Source organism: Diadema antillarum, unplaced genomic scaffold (genome assembly GCF_040938485.1).
Source record: "Diadema antillarum isolate AM-2024a unplaced genomic scaffold, OU_Dant_1.0 scf00000093, whole genome shotgun sequence".
In the NCBI taxonomy this organism is placed as follows: Eukaryota; Metazoa; Echinodermata; class Echinoidea; order Diadematoida; family Diadematidae; genus Diadema; species Diadema antillarum.
In genome coordinates this window covers 1,512,278-1,528,315 of record NW_027270982.1, presented here as the reverse complement: position 1 = coordinate 1,528,315, position 16,038 = coordinate 1,512,278, and positions in this window count along the sequence as shown.

Here is a 16,038-nt window from a genome sequence, read left to right as displayed (position 1 = left end):
TTAAATTTAGCAGTTAAAATCTAGGCCTATATATTTACCATTTCTGAAATGACATAGTTCAATATTTTGAGTGCTAAATTCGACATTTTACAAAAAGGTTGGTGGAGTTACAAATTAGTAACATTTTGAATTTGATTTACCATTTTATTTTTGAGGTGGTATATATATATGTACATATATATATATATATACATATATGTATATATGCATACATACATATTATTCATCACAATTTTTTTAAAGAAGGATTAAGAGTTTATCAAAGATATGGATTCGTACAGTTTCTTTTTCTTTTGTTGTTGTTGTTGTTGACTATCACCCAAAAGTACGTCGGACGGGGAAAATAAATACAAGACGACAAAACAACTTGCTTTACATTTCAGCTTTTGTTAATCGATCAGAAGCAAAACAATCAAACAAACTTGCACATTGATATTTAACTTTGATTACCTCAGCACCCATATAACAAAGCGTCGTTACTGTAAGGTCTCAATTATTGTTTGCACAGTACAAATTCACCTGCATTGTTTCTGTCACTTAAGAAAGTGAGATGTCAAAAGATTATTAAAAAAAAGGAATTCTGAACAACTGCAGGTAAACAAAACATCAACAACCCTCTCAACCCATCAACTACCCTCAGTAGACCCTCTTAATTGCGATTTCGTTCGAAATATGACAATGTAAATTTCGGCAATAGTACTAGCCGTTTGAAATAGCTAGTGAAAAATGTTTTTTGAAAACGTTGTAGGTTTTTTGATAACTACGGAGTTAATGAAAAAACTGCTTTCCATAGTGTATGAGTTTTCAGAAATTTGTAAACACCCATGTAATTCTTTTTGTTTTCTCTGACTCGGTTGACCCATAAATTTGAACATGTGGTCTAATCGTTGTTTCATGCTCGGTCGGATAACATGGAAACATGTTTGACTACAGGAGCTTATTTCACTACAGAAACTTTACTCGTGCGATGCAAAATGCACCTAAGTTATCTCTTAAGTTACGCTGTTATTCCGTGAATGTATATGAAAGGATATTTTAAAAAAAAAAATGTTCTTGTGAGCACGAACTGCTTAGAAAAAAATATGTCACTTTGGGGCTGGTAAATATTATCTACAGCAGTGGTTTTATGAGGCTTTGTTTTTAATTCTCAAGAATTGATCCGTGTGGTTTCGCGATCTTTTATACCTTAACTACTCATTCATCAGATATATCAAGTAACAATGACGATAAAAGCGAGCATAGGACTTGCATTGAATTCAAACAACCACTGGCCTTAATCATTATTCATGCATTTTGTATAAATGCTTGCAAAATACTGAATATACGATGCTTTATCATTTTAACGATGATAATGATAATAATTGCATTTGTGTGGAGCTTTATGTGGAGTGTTTTAAAGCACTGATGCTATTTATATGAGAAAACTGGTAAGCACAATAACATAAGGACAATGCAAAACACAATAACAGCTACAGTGTAAGATTAAAAATTCATATGTGATACAATAATCAATGAATAACTGTGTGCGCCTAAAAAAGGCATTGTTGAGAATCGATAATAAAAGGATGACTGTTTATATTATAAAAAGTCATCCTTTTTTACTATGCCATCAAATAAGGATTTTTTTTTTGTTTGCAATGGGAAACAGCTGTTCACAAATTTGTGCTCAAACGTGGAAATGAAAGGTCATTTGAGCTTTACGAAATTTACGAGAATTACCATGTAAAGTATTTCACGACAATATAATCTAATGTACCTGCATTATCTTTACACTCTTGCCGCTGTGGCAGAAACATCTTCAAGGAAAAGGTAATGCTAAAGTCGACTCGTCTTATAGGAATGCTAATAACTCGGTGTTTTATCATGGCATAGCCAGTTTCCTGTAATCGGTTCATTTTCAAGTTCAATTTAAGCGGGATCCGAGGTTCACGATTTGACCAACGATGTAGAAATTCCCGGTCACCATCACCTGGACGTGACTTGCGACGTCGAGTCGTGCTTCGTCCTCGGATTCGCACGCCTGCAATGGGGGCAGATACAGAAGGTTGTCGACGGCACCCACGGCCCATCGGAGGGCGGCCGGTACCGAAGAGGCCGCCTTCAGTATAGGGCGCTTTGTCTTTCCCAGTTTATCCAAGGCTTCCTCAAAGCAGGTCTTCAGTTTTTCGGAGTTTTTCGTTTCTCCCTCAAAAGTGTACTGCTCTTCGTCTGTGTAGAAAGAAGCTAAAAGAGAAGGAAACACGGATGTCATTTTTGCAGGACATTATTGAATAGTTCATTTTTGTCCAAGTCTGTTTCAAGCACATACCATTTCAGCAGCGAAACATCACCTTGACTTTTTACGTGAACAATTATCATGAATGCTCAACGCATTTTTTTTTTTTTTATACGACCGGCATTCACTGCTCAATTGATATGGACCGGATTTTAGATGTGTATGTGTGTTTATATGTGTTTGTTTTGCTTAAAACAAAACTAAAAATAGATTCAGTACTGACTCGATCTTTACCTCAAAGATGATGATTCCTTTAAAGGTGATAATTACGTACTAATCTACGTAATTACCGTTCGTAACAGTTCACCGTCCATCGACAGTATCCCTATCATCTACGTAGCTATGAACTACATTTGTAGATCTCGAGACTGAAAAACAATGCAACGTACTGTTACATGGGGTATATTCCTTTATAATCACCTCCACATTTCACAAGACGAGGAACAAATGCATCCATATTGAAGGTACGATATTGTAACAACATTCAATATACATCAGTAAAAGTGTTAGACGCTCGGGATACATTTTGATCCAAAAAAAAGAACTAACGTGAGTTTGAATGAAAATAACAGTCGACCAAGGGGTCAAAATTGCCAATAGTCATAGTAAGGTGATGTATCATCCCGAGAGTACTCTTGCAGTACACTGGATATATCGCAGGCTGGAAGAAAAAAGTCAAATCAAATCAAATCAAATTAAATCACTTTTAATATCACATGCATAGTTTTGCATGCAACTGCCTCATTTGGTTTCAGAGTCCCTCTCCTGATTTCCTGCTATTACACTTCATGCCCTGTTGTTTTCTCTTTCCCTACTTCCGTACTTATTCATTAATTTGATCTCTCTTCTTTTTTTTTTTTTTGCATTTAATTGCTATGTATATATGTGTCCTTGGAGTTGACATTTCGTTCGTAAGATCTAAGATGTTACACTTTAAACGTATTCATGGAGCTTGAGTACAAAATTTTTTTCCTTTATACATTTCATGATTTCACGCACCCATGTATGTTTATTGATCATATTCAACTTATTTATCAGCCAGTGGAGGCTAATTTTCTTCGTATTTTTTTGTAGACGATTAAATAAAATTAAATGAAAATAAACAAATTTTATAACCAACTGACATTCGAATAAGTTGTCTGTGAAATATATATTCTACAAGTCGACGTCAGACATACAGTCGGAAATGGTGTGTTGCAGCAGTTTTGCTGAGTCGTTGAGTGAAAATATAAACCGAAGTATTTGATGCATGGTTGGGATCTGTTTAATTAAATTACACATTGTCAGTTTGCGAAAAGAGTTCAAAAGTTCCTGGATTCCTGGATTCCTCTTTTCTCAACTTTATCTTGAATCACACTCTATATCCAAACATGAAGCACACTAGTAACTTAGGTTTTAAAGGAATGGAATAAACACTATTCATGGATGTTTGTATGCTGCAGAGTATATTCATAGCATAGGCGCCGGAAGTGGGGGGGCAGGGGGGGGGGGGGGCGGCCGCCCCCCCCCCAAACGCATTTTTGCCCCCCAAAAAGCCCCCCCCCCCCCAAAAAAAAATAATAATAATAGTAATAATGATAATAAAGATAAATGAATAAACAAAGAAAATAAAATAAATATGTATATTCATAATATATATGAATAAAAGGGAAAAAATATGGCTACAAACGGCAGCTTTTGGACTGTAAAATGTCAAAATTTTCAAGCTCGCTCGCTTCGCTCGCTCGCATCCAACAGTTGAGTCCGGTGCGCCTCCCCCTTAATTTCTAAAGCGAAAAGCATAGCTACGACGGCAGTTGTTGGACTCTAGAATGTCAAAATTTTCAAGCTCGCTCGCTTTGAATCGTTATGCCATTCTCCTAATGTTGCTGACAGTAATAGCCAGTAGTTGCGCCCGATGCCCCCACCCCTTAATTTCCAAAGCGAAAGATAAATATAGCTACAAACGGGAGTTTGGGGACTGTAAAATGTCAAAATTTTCAAGGTCGCTCGCTTCGCTCGCTCGCATTGAATCGTTATGCCGCTCTCCTAATGTTGCTGCCAGTAACTGCCAGCAGTTGCGTCCGATGCCCCCCCCCCTTAATTTCCAAAGCGAAAGATATAGCTACAAACTGGAGTTTTTGGACTGTATAAAATGTCAAAATTCTCAAGCTCGCTCGCTTTACTCGCTCGCATTGAATCGTTATGCCATTCTCCTAATGTTGCTGCCAGTAATTGCCAGCAGTTGCGCCCGATGCGCCGCCCCATTAATTTCAAAAGTGAAAGATAAAGCTACAAACCCCAGTTTTGGGACTGTAGAATGTCAAAATCTTCAAGCTTGCTCGCTTCGCTCGCTCGCATTGAATCGTTCTGCCATTCTCCTAATGTTGCTGCCAATAATTGCCAGCAGTTGCGCCCGATGCGCCCCCATTTATTTCAAAGCGAAATATGTAGCTAAAATTAAAACTCCAGTTTTGGAACTGTAGAATATCAAAATTTTCAAGCTCGCTCGCTTCGCTCGCTCGCATTTTATTGTTATGCCATTCACCTTATGTTGCTTACAGTATATAATTTGTCAATCGTTTCACACCGTCATTCCATAATCCATGTAAGGAAAACTTACAATATACCTCAATGACTGCGTTGTTGAATGTATCACATTCCGTAATGTATTGTAGTCCCATTATTGCTCACGCACACACGCACAAGCATACAGACCGTCAAAATTACTTTATGGTTCCCCCCATGTTTCGACCCACCGTACGCCACTTTACATATATCTATATCTATATCTATATCTATATATATATATATATATATATATATATATATATATATATATATATATATATATATATATATATATATATATATATATATATATATATATAATTATATATTATATATATGAATAATAGATGTGTGTGCGTGAGTGTGTGTGTGTGTGTATGTGTATATTGTGTAACATATGCATGGTCTAATCTTGAGCCCCCTCCAATGTTTGCCCCCCCCCCCCCCCCCCCCTCAATCCAAAACTGCTTCCGGCGCGCCTGTTCGTTAGTGCAGATCCCGGTACACGAGCTACGATATAATGAGTGTTTTCCAAGAAAACTTACGATGAGCTTCAGGTAGCGTGCCAGCTATCATCCAACTCGAACTGAAGACGGCGGCATCGAAGTCATAATCCTGTAAAACAAACAATCATATTACATAATTTTAAAGGGGGGGTACAACAGGGCTGAATCTTCGTCGCCCAGAAACTCTTCTCATGGAAAGAGGAAGGGAGGAGGAAACATCTACTTTCGCCCAGCCAATGAGCCAAATATAAGTACTTAATAATAATGGTAATGATTTTGATAAGATCATAATAACAATAATAGTACAAAAGAACGGGAGAAAAACAACACTTATATATCGCATAAAACATATTGTATATATCCTTATCCGTTGAAGGAAAGAACCAAAATCTACGTTAAGTGAATGTTTTCATTGAATAAATCTTCCTTCTTATGAAATAATATATCTAAGAATCAAGACAATCTACCAACATCAACGAATGCAAATCTGCTTTGAAAATATGCGTCTTTTATTTTACAGTATGAAACAAACAAAAACTGTTGCATATGTAAATTGCATCTACTTTTCTCGAGCACATCCTATCGACAAAATCATGCACTTTATATGGGTTAAGCACAAGGGTTGTTAATTATTATTAAATACACAGTGTGTATATATATATATATATATATATATATACACTTGTTTATTATTTGATTAGGCAGTAATTGATAATTACATCTGCATTAAGTCTAATTATCATAGGGATGGGAACGGACGATTGACAGTTGTAAATTATTGTCATATGACTGATTTTTCCAATTTCCCTTAAAATTATTGTCACATGAATGAATGATTTTTCCAATTTCCCTTATCATAATCTCTATGACAGCTCCCTATCACAGACCCCTTGCCAATTTGTGTCTAGTTTTACCGCAAGTTTTGCCATCACTCCTGGAGTCTTCTCTTTGGCTCTCATGCTGAACATGAGCACGCGGGTCACGGGTACGCCCAGCCTCTTCCTCTCCTATTCCGCAGCTACCTTGAACCATTCCTTGCACGCAGCCATGCTCATCTCATTGCTCGCGGTGTCGCAGTAGAAGGTCACGTGGTTCCAACGCACAACTTGGTGGCGGCCCGGTAGCGAGCAGTCCTTCAACCCTGAGGGAATAACCAGGCAACTTTTAGGAGTCATGTGTGAAAATGTATGAGAGTTTTTATCATGATTTCTGCAGGGGATTTCAGTTGATAGTCTGATAAGAAAGAGTAAATGCTGATTAACACATTTTCTTTCAAAATCAGATCAAAATTAAGGACACAATGAAATTGCGAAGTTTTGCTGACTTCAACATCTTGAACAGTCAATAACTGTGAACTAGAAAAGATAAGTGGTTTGACGTAAGCTCCTCACAACTTAGATACCGTAGTTTGCATACACTCAAAATCTTACACTGTTCAAAGTTTGCGTCCAACATTACATGATTATTACCATTGATGACGTGGTCCTACCTTGTATGAATGCATCGGGCAGCACAAATGGTTTCGCGACAGGAATATCTTCATCCGCACCCGATATCCCTGGAAAGTCTATCACATAACAAATCGAAAGAGAAAAGTCGGAGAAATCTATACCTTTGACACACAGCATGTACAACGTGATGCTAATTGAATGCAGCTCTTGAGTTTGTGCTCCCAAGAAAAGACAAACATGATCACCGTCGACTGGAATACTGCTTCCTTCTTATGATTATACTGATTACTCCCCTTTAAACAAACTGATACCATCAATATACATCTGTAGGTGACAATGATTGGTCTTGACTTTGTCCTTCAATTTGACCGTTAAGGCACTTCTCCCTTAAGGTGCATTCATCATCTATTTGGAGTGATTAGAATAGATAGCTAGATGGATATACCCTTAGGCATATAGGCCTACACGGATGTAAATCTACGCAAAGTTAAATAAAGAGATACATACATGCATACATACATTAACAATTACTTTATCGATTAAGATTAAAAATCATTTATGTCTGACGACATGCCTCACAACGTCAGTCTGGATATTAGGGACTGTGATCGTTAGAAAAAAAAAAGATATTCATAATTTATTTCACTTGATAGATGGCACACGATGGGTTTGATGATGCGTCTCTGATCAGGCTATTTTCAACGTGTTATGACAGTGCATTAAAAAAAAAAGAAGCAATACCAGAACGAGAGAATATTGAAACCAACCGTTGAAGTCATAGCGACCAGGATGTTTTTCCTCAACCCAGCGCTTTGCCATCTGAACAGCCAAGGCGGCATTGTCGCGTTGAAAGTCACCAGGTATACCAAGTTCGAACGCTTTGCCATCGGTCTCGTAAGCAGAGAGGGGAGGGCAAACATAAGGGGTCGCCTGCAAGACAAATGCAAATTTATTTCATGTTTCATGTACGCATATGCTTTTTTTTTTTGTTGTAAACGTGAACACTACAGTGAATTCCATTTGAGTATGGAGGTACTCGAATTCATTCACAATAGATATCATAATAACTTTTGCATTCAAAATGATAGAAGATCAATGGAAACGAAAGAAAGGAAATGTAATAGCAATACTAATGCATCGCAAATAAGCTGCGACAAGTGGTATATAATGCTGTTTGTAGTGCATATTCAAGATACTGAAGTTTGACCAACAATCTCGCAGCATGAGATCATTTTTTTTTTCATGCAACGTGGCTCTTGGACCTGCAGCTTGTTTGTTGTTGTTGTGGTTTTTTTTTTAAGTGGTTTACTTTGTACCGTCTTATCGATGCCTTGGACTATACCGAGCAGAGATACTTACACCAATTTCCTTAGTGCGCTCTGCGATCACCTGTAGAGGTCCTTTCGGCTGGCTGAGGGTGAAAAAAGGACGGTCATTCTGCAAGCAAATCACAACGCATCATTAAAGAAAATTTAATTAGCGTTTATTAGCTATCTAAAGAAAAACATCATTAATCCATGAATTAAGTTTATTGGAAAAATGACGCAGAATAAAGCAGCTAATCTAGAATGTCAGAAACCATTCGAAATCAGGTAAAGCGTGTGTGTGTGTGTTTGAGTGTGTGCGTGTGTGTCGAATGAAATATTACAACATACTAGTAGTTTATTTATATAATGCATGATATATAACTATCACATGATTACCTAAAGAAATATCTTTAGTTAGTTCCCTATTATTTATTCATATATTGATGAAAAGTTTTGTCTATCAACGGTGGCCTTATCAATGTTCAATAATCATTGTTTTCCGTGAGGGCCCTGTTGAGCATACGGCGTAACATAGGACAAGACATAATGCCACAATCGTATTGCACAGCATTGCGAACGTGTTGCGTATAACATGACGTAAATATTGTATAGCATGTCACTAGACACATTATGATATAGGGCCCTACCAACATATAAGGCAACACAGATGCCAGGGATTACCCCTTCGAGATCCTTTGAAATATTTCCCCCCCCCCTTTTTTTTTGTAGTTTCGAGTAAATTGAACTGGCATCGGTCTTGACAGACTTGTCTAATCGATGACTTTTCCAAAATCTATTTTATCAAAATAATAAACTTTGAATTCCTCTTGGAATGATGTAGTCTTCCATATTTCATAAGATGTTTCTAATCTTTTCACACACAAAAAAGTTGGCAACCTGAAGCCCCTTCTCAACCAAAATTATCATGTCTTTAACTTTATAGGAAATTATGCGCGTGATGGCATAATTCCATGGTCCCGTGCTACAGCCTTGTCAGGGGAAAATAATTTGTACGTACCTTAGCGATGCCCGATTTGTGCCAGGCGATGCTCTCTACTGTGTTTCCAAGGTATTCAGGGTGGTCCATGCCAAGACTCGTGAGACCAACAACAGTAGGGGTCCTGTGCAGTGCAGTTACAATAAGATAAGAGTAACTTTTCTTCAGTCAATAAATGTCAAAGGTCAAAAGATTATCATTCTGTCAAATAAGAGTCATAAGAGAAAAAAATATCCAGCTCATATTAGAGTGGAAGCTCATCTGTATTGGAAATTCAGTTGAAATTGTTATCACACTTCTGAAAATTCCGGAGTCAAATATCTTATATTGAGATCAAAAGTTTAGCACCAATTTCAATATCGAGCGCACTTATCACTTCTTTATATTTTATTTTACTTTATTCACTTCTGGCTTGTGGATTTTATCACACACCCCTCCTCCCGAAAGAAAAAATGAACATACTTGTATTTGTTATAAAGTGTTGAGATTTCACGTATTGGCTCCACGATGAAATGTAAGAACAAACTGGTAATGGATTTTGGGGCAATAAAAATAATGATGGCTCTCTACGTGTTAAGTTTTTGTTTTGCTTTGTTTTGATACCGTCATTGTCAAGACTCCTGAAGAAGGCGTAGGACGAGGAAAATTTGAGTTGAATAAACTAATGCTTTATTGGCCAAAACTGCATTACCAATTTATTTCTTCATTATATATAAACATATATACATATATATATATATATATATATATATATATATATATTTTATACATATTATGTATGTCGATATTATGTTACATCTGCCGGGGATAATTATCATACCTAAGTAGCGTCTTTAATTCAACCTTTCAACTGAGGTATGTTAGCAACGAGCGGGTATAGATGATGTTTCGACGTAATGTTTGGACTGTAAGTCTTTGATGATGGCTAGATATTATACGTATATATATATAGTTTGGAGCATTTTTACTAGATATTATATGTATATTGTTTGGAGCATTTTTAGAGAGGAAAATTAGAATCGTGCATTCCATGCTGACAAAGCAGTTGTAACACAAGCAGTTATGCGCTAAAAATGGCAGACATATATTAACTTATCCATGCGTCAGCATTATCATGTCGGTGACAGTGGATTCATTCCCCTCCCCCTTCAAATTGGTGATTCATTTGTCTAATTGATTTGTTCCCACTCGAATTAAATATATTTGTTGTTCTTTGCCTTCGTTAAGAGTTGATTAAAAGTATATAGTGCTTGCTAAGATTGACTTGATAAGAATTTAAAGATAGGAACAAAGACGGTGTTTTGAGTCATCGAAAATCTGTAACGTACTTACCGGAAGACATTCGTGTAGTCGGTTTCGCCTCCAATGAACACTTCAATGATGACGACGTCAACCTATGATACAAACATATTGACACATAAATTTCAAAGCTGAATGACACACGACAGAATATGCATCAGTAGACTGCTAGATGTGACATAAATTATCTGGAAAACATGAGTAGTGACAGAAATATATACTGTCAATAATGCATGTAGAAAAATGGACATTTATACTGCATGCGTTTGCCACACATTTTTCGGTGATTATGTATACTAATGCATTTTTTTATACAACAAAGATTGTGATCACAAAAACTTTAACATCGTCTTGATTTCCTATGTCGTAATTGTTACCGGTGAAAGATAAATGCCTGATTTGTCACACAGTGCCTCCACTGGACAAGTTCCTGAAAAGTCAGTGTAGACGAATGTCCTTATAAAATATGGCACAGTGTATTCAGAATCATAGTTTATCATAGAGAGATACCGACAAAACAGGAATCGCGTCAATTATTCTTATTCTTGTTAACATCGCAGTTGATCATTATTACGTTCACGAGTTTTGCGTGTGTCATTCAAATAACCATAACACTTTTTTTGTCTTTATTTTTTAATTAGAGACTAGCAAAATACATATTTACGGGAGCAGTAGGAAAGTGGTAGGGTTGGTTTCAATCTTCAACTTGTAAAACCTCGTATGATGTATTCTGGTATTGTTGGCAAAATGTAAATAGCAGAATCTCAATATTGCTATCGAAAGTTATGTTAAAAGAAGACAGAGATAAAAAATTAACAGGTAGCTCCTTTCTGATTCCTCATCTTTTTATCCTTTTTTCCCCTTGTTTGATGTGTAGCCACATGGGAAAACGGATCCATAATCATGACGCACTTGTGGACCCAACATGGAATCCTGTTTATACGGGACTGGTTCACCTTTTCTTTGAGAAATATGTAGAGTCCCAATGTCATCATGTATTGAAATATATTTGGCCGACATTTGTCCATCTCCCACTCCTTGAAGTTCTCCTCCACTTTTTCAAACATCGGAAAAAGCTCCAGGCCATAAGTTGCGAACATTCGTCGCGGAACCACTTTACCATCCAAACGTATTCGTTCTCTTGTCTCGTTCATCGGCGGCGAGCTGGTGGAGATAGAACAGTATAAGCCTGGTGAAAGACATATTTGAATTATTCTGATGATATATTCCTAGCCGTCTGAAATATATATATATATATATATCCATATAAATCATCTCGGTGGACGAACACTGATAAACCTTACTGGGCGTCAGAGCACACTCGCAATGATGCAGTTTTCCACTACATTACTGCAGTCCTATACATGTAAAACCGACGTATTGGCTTTTTGCACAACACTATATCAAACATCCAACATGTACCCGCAATAGCACTCACTTGAATAATACGCCATCGAGAATTATTTGAAGGAGTGAATAACAGAAAAGGGTGAGTTTAGAGTGAAATAGGAGTGAATTTTGTGTGAAAATGTTCATTTTCACTCATTTGGGAGTGACCTCAGGGATCACTCCAAAATCTTCGAGTGATCCCTGAGGTCACTCCAAAATTAGTGAAAATGACGACCTAGTATTTGCATATAAGATAAAAAGACGAGTCTAAAACTTCTCTTCAATTGCAACTTGCCTTATCAGCCCCGTTTTAAATCCACACGTCTGAAGGATCTTCTCTGTGAAGAAGCACGTGGAACCTTTGCCTTTAGTTCCTGTCACGTGAATCACCGACAACTGGTCCAGATCGTCCTGTGGAATAATGTCCCATGATTACTCTTAGGTAAGCTTCAGCCATTGTAGCACAGTGGCGAGCTCAAAAGCAAGCTTTCTATCCAAGCATATCGACGACAAACAATAATGAAATGGTTGCCTTTAACAACGAAAAAAGTCTTTTCAAACCCAGGGGTCCATTATTGGACCCTTCGCTTTTATGTATATATATATATATATATATATATATATATATATATGTGTGTGTGTGTGTGTGTGTGTGTATATATATATATATATATATATATATATGTATATACTAATGATTTGTCGAAATGTTCAGAAATGATTCATTATATATTCTGTTTGCTGACGAGACGAGTGTATTGAAGTCAACTTAATGCCGATTTAACACATCTTGTAAGAAATATAAATTCTCACTTGGTGAAATCACATCATTGGTATCAAGCATATAAACGGATATTTTGAATGTAGGAAAAACTTTTTTTTTACATTGAGCACACGTTCCCTTAATGATACATTATTTCTTTGTAATGATAAGAGAATCATTAATCGCTTTTCTTATGTAAGGTCTAATGGGTATGATTATTTATGAGAAATTGTCATGGAGAACAATATACAATCACCTTATTTGATACGCTATCAAGGAATATTGCCAAACTCAAAAAAGTACAAGTTTCGCCTATGACTGTAGGCCTACTGAAGTTATAATATCACTCTTTGACCTCACTTCAACTATTTCTTTAACTTTGGGGTTTCATTAACCATTTGCAGATGAAACAAAAACTCGGCTTTATATAGTGCTTAAAATTGTTCTAAAATGTGAGTTAAGGATAGAAAGGACCAATGTAAAAATCTTTATTATGATAATCAATGTCACGTATATACTGTTAAATATATACAAAATGTGAACAATAGTTATAGTAAAATTGTTTCTAGACTGAATCGTCTACAGTTATGGTTTATTGAGAAAAATAGTGATATCTCCTTATATTTCAGGTTTTATCGCAACATTTTATATGGTAGGATGTTTTGTGATACAATTGACCTACACATAGGCATCAACTGTGATAAATCGAACATTTTTAATATTATTGCTCCCAATGGTAAACTGTACCTTTAAGCGTAATCTATACTTGCTCTACTTGTAACGTGTGTGTGTGTGTGTGTGTGTTTAAAAAGAGCAGCACGTGTGATAACACATTCACATTATTTAGCGCCATCACTACCCATTGAAAGTACTTTTGATTTACAAACATGCATTTTCATGCATAATTGTTACAATGCTAACATAACAATTTCCATCAATTGCTGTCTTAATTCAAAATATCCTGTACAAGCGTAATACAGAAGAAATGGGAACGATTAATATCCACCCTTTCCACGAAATTGAATATTCAAATACACAATAGATTATATCATCAAAGAACATCGATTCCGAGTTTCTGATAATTTGGAAAAAAAAACAATATTGAAGTGTTTTATTTGAAAACGATTTAGCCAAACAAGTGGTCAAATGTACAAAAGTAAATTCATATCGCAAACTTGATATGTCATCATGTTTTTTAAGTCCATGCAGCTCTCCATACCTATTCCCTCTTGTCTCTTCTGTCATAATGCAATTTATGTTCATCGTGTATTCTATAACAGACCAGCATGTATTATGTCATAAGTGGCCTTTCATATTAATAAGCCCGATGTGCTTCCATAACACTGTTTTCATCATTTCGTTAACGAAATGGTCATTTCGTCGACGAAATGACTGATTTCGTAACGAAATAGGTCATGCGACACTTGGCGCCCCATAAAAAAAAAACTATGGTCTTTGACCATGGTTTAAACCATGGTTTCAATAATGTACCACCTTCGTGAATTCAGGCCTATGTATTATACATTTAAGTGGCTTGGGAGTCGAAGCCCCCCCCCCCCCCCCCCCCCGTTGCACCGGGCCTGCTTATGGTTCCCTACATACTAAGATTGCTTCATCTTGTCAGACTGGGCCTCAAAACCTTCACACACACACACACACACACACACACACACATACACACACACACCCTCACATACATCTTTGCTAGATTACACTTACGTCCATTCCGATGAGTTTGAGAAACTTCTTGGTCGTTTTCGCCCGCATACCCAAGGGGTCATGTTCGAAGTCAATTCGATACTGGAGGTTCCGTCGAAATTCATCTTGCCAAAGCTGTGAGTAAAACATAGCAGAATAAGAACATGGACTGAAAAACAGAAAAAGTGGTTGGTGGATTTGACAAGAGACGCGAGGAAAAAAAGCAATCTTTTAACATCGTCGTGAATGAAGAGAGAGGATAAAGAAAAACAATGGTGTTTGTGGTGCGTTTTTATACGGATCAAAAATGCTATCTTACCTTGTAACACTTTGATAAAGAAATCCTCTATAACACGGATATCGGTGATCATGTGTCTGTTTCAAATTCTCCTTTAAAAATATCATACTGTTTGACATTATCCATGTAGGATAATCGTATTGTATACATAACTCAAAAAGTACTGAATCTTAAAATCTAATTTCGATCACTTTGCCTCCTGGTGCAAATTCCAAACACACACACACACACTCTCTCTCTCTCTCTCTCTGATGTGTGCTATTCATACCAAAAAAATGATAAAGTAAATGATTTTCATTCGTTATTCGATGGAATGTTCGAGAGATATCAGTCTTACCTTGAAGAGGTCATCGTCACTAAGTGCGCTCCAATTCTTGTCTTGGTCCATTTTGTTCCTTCCTTTGCTTCTAACAGAGGTAAATTAAAGGCATAATTTAGCATTTGCAGATGAAACTCAATAGTCATCTGCAGTGCTTCAAAATGGTTCTAAAATATGAGTTAGGGATAGAAACAACCAATACGAAAATTTGAATCAGTATGACTAATGCTTAGTATTGTTAAATATTAAAAAAAACTGCACAGTAGTTATAATAAGAATGTTTCTTGACTACACCGTCTACAGTTATGGTTTAGTGAGAAAAATAGTGATATCTCCTTATATTACAGGCTGTATTGTGAAATATTTACATGGTAAGATGTTTTGTGATACACCTGACCTACACAATATGCAGCCAATGCTGTAAATCGAAGATTTTTTTAAACATCACTGCTCCCATTGGCAAACAGTACGTTTAACATAACATAACATAACATAACATAACATAACATAACATAACATAACATAACATAACATAACATAACATAACATAACATAACATAACATTTAACAACCCATATGTTAAAAGCTGGTAAATGAATTGTGTCATTGTGAACTGATTGATCATTGGTTTACAATAATAACAATATGATCTTCCTCATCCAGGGATTTAGGCCTCTTCGGTCTTGTCAGAGCTCTACCTATATAGCCTTCCAATTATCAAATACCTGGGTCGAAAGGGACATGGTGGGTGAAGATATGTGACGAATAAATCGTGTTAATGTACACTGATCAATTACTTCTTTAGTCACGAAGTTTCTGACTCCTCAAGGTTTCTTTAAGGGATCGTATAGTGATGGTCGAGACCTCACTTCAGGTTTCTGTCATTTTTCGGTGAGTTGAAGAGAAACCTCTTGTAAAAGATGAAAATGCATGTAATTTTAAGAGGAATTCAACTTTTATTTAATGAAAATTGGATTTGAAATGGCTGAGATATCTAAAAAGGGTGATCCCAATCAAAAGTGCATGGGACCCACCTTTTCTTACGATCGCCCTGTTTTACTTTGTTTTTGGAAGTTTAAGCCATCTGATTTCCATCAAATAAACATTGAAGTCCTCTTAGAATGGTATGTTCTACACTGTTTCATAAGTGGTTTCTTTGTATCTCACAAAAAGTCAAAAGCCCAAT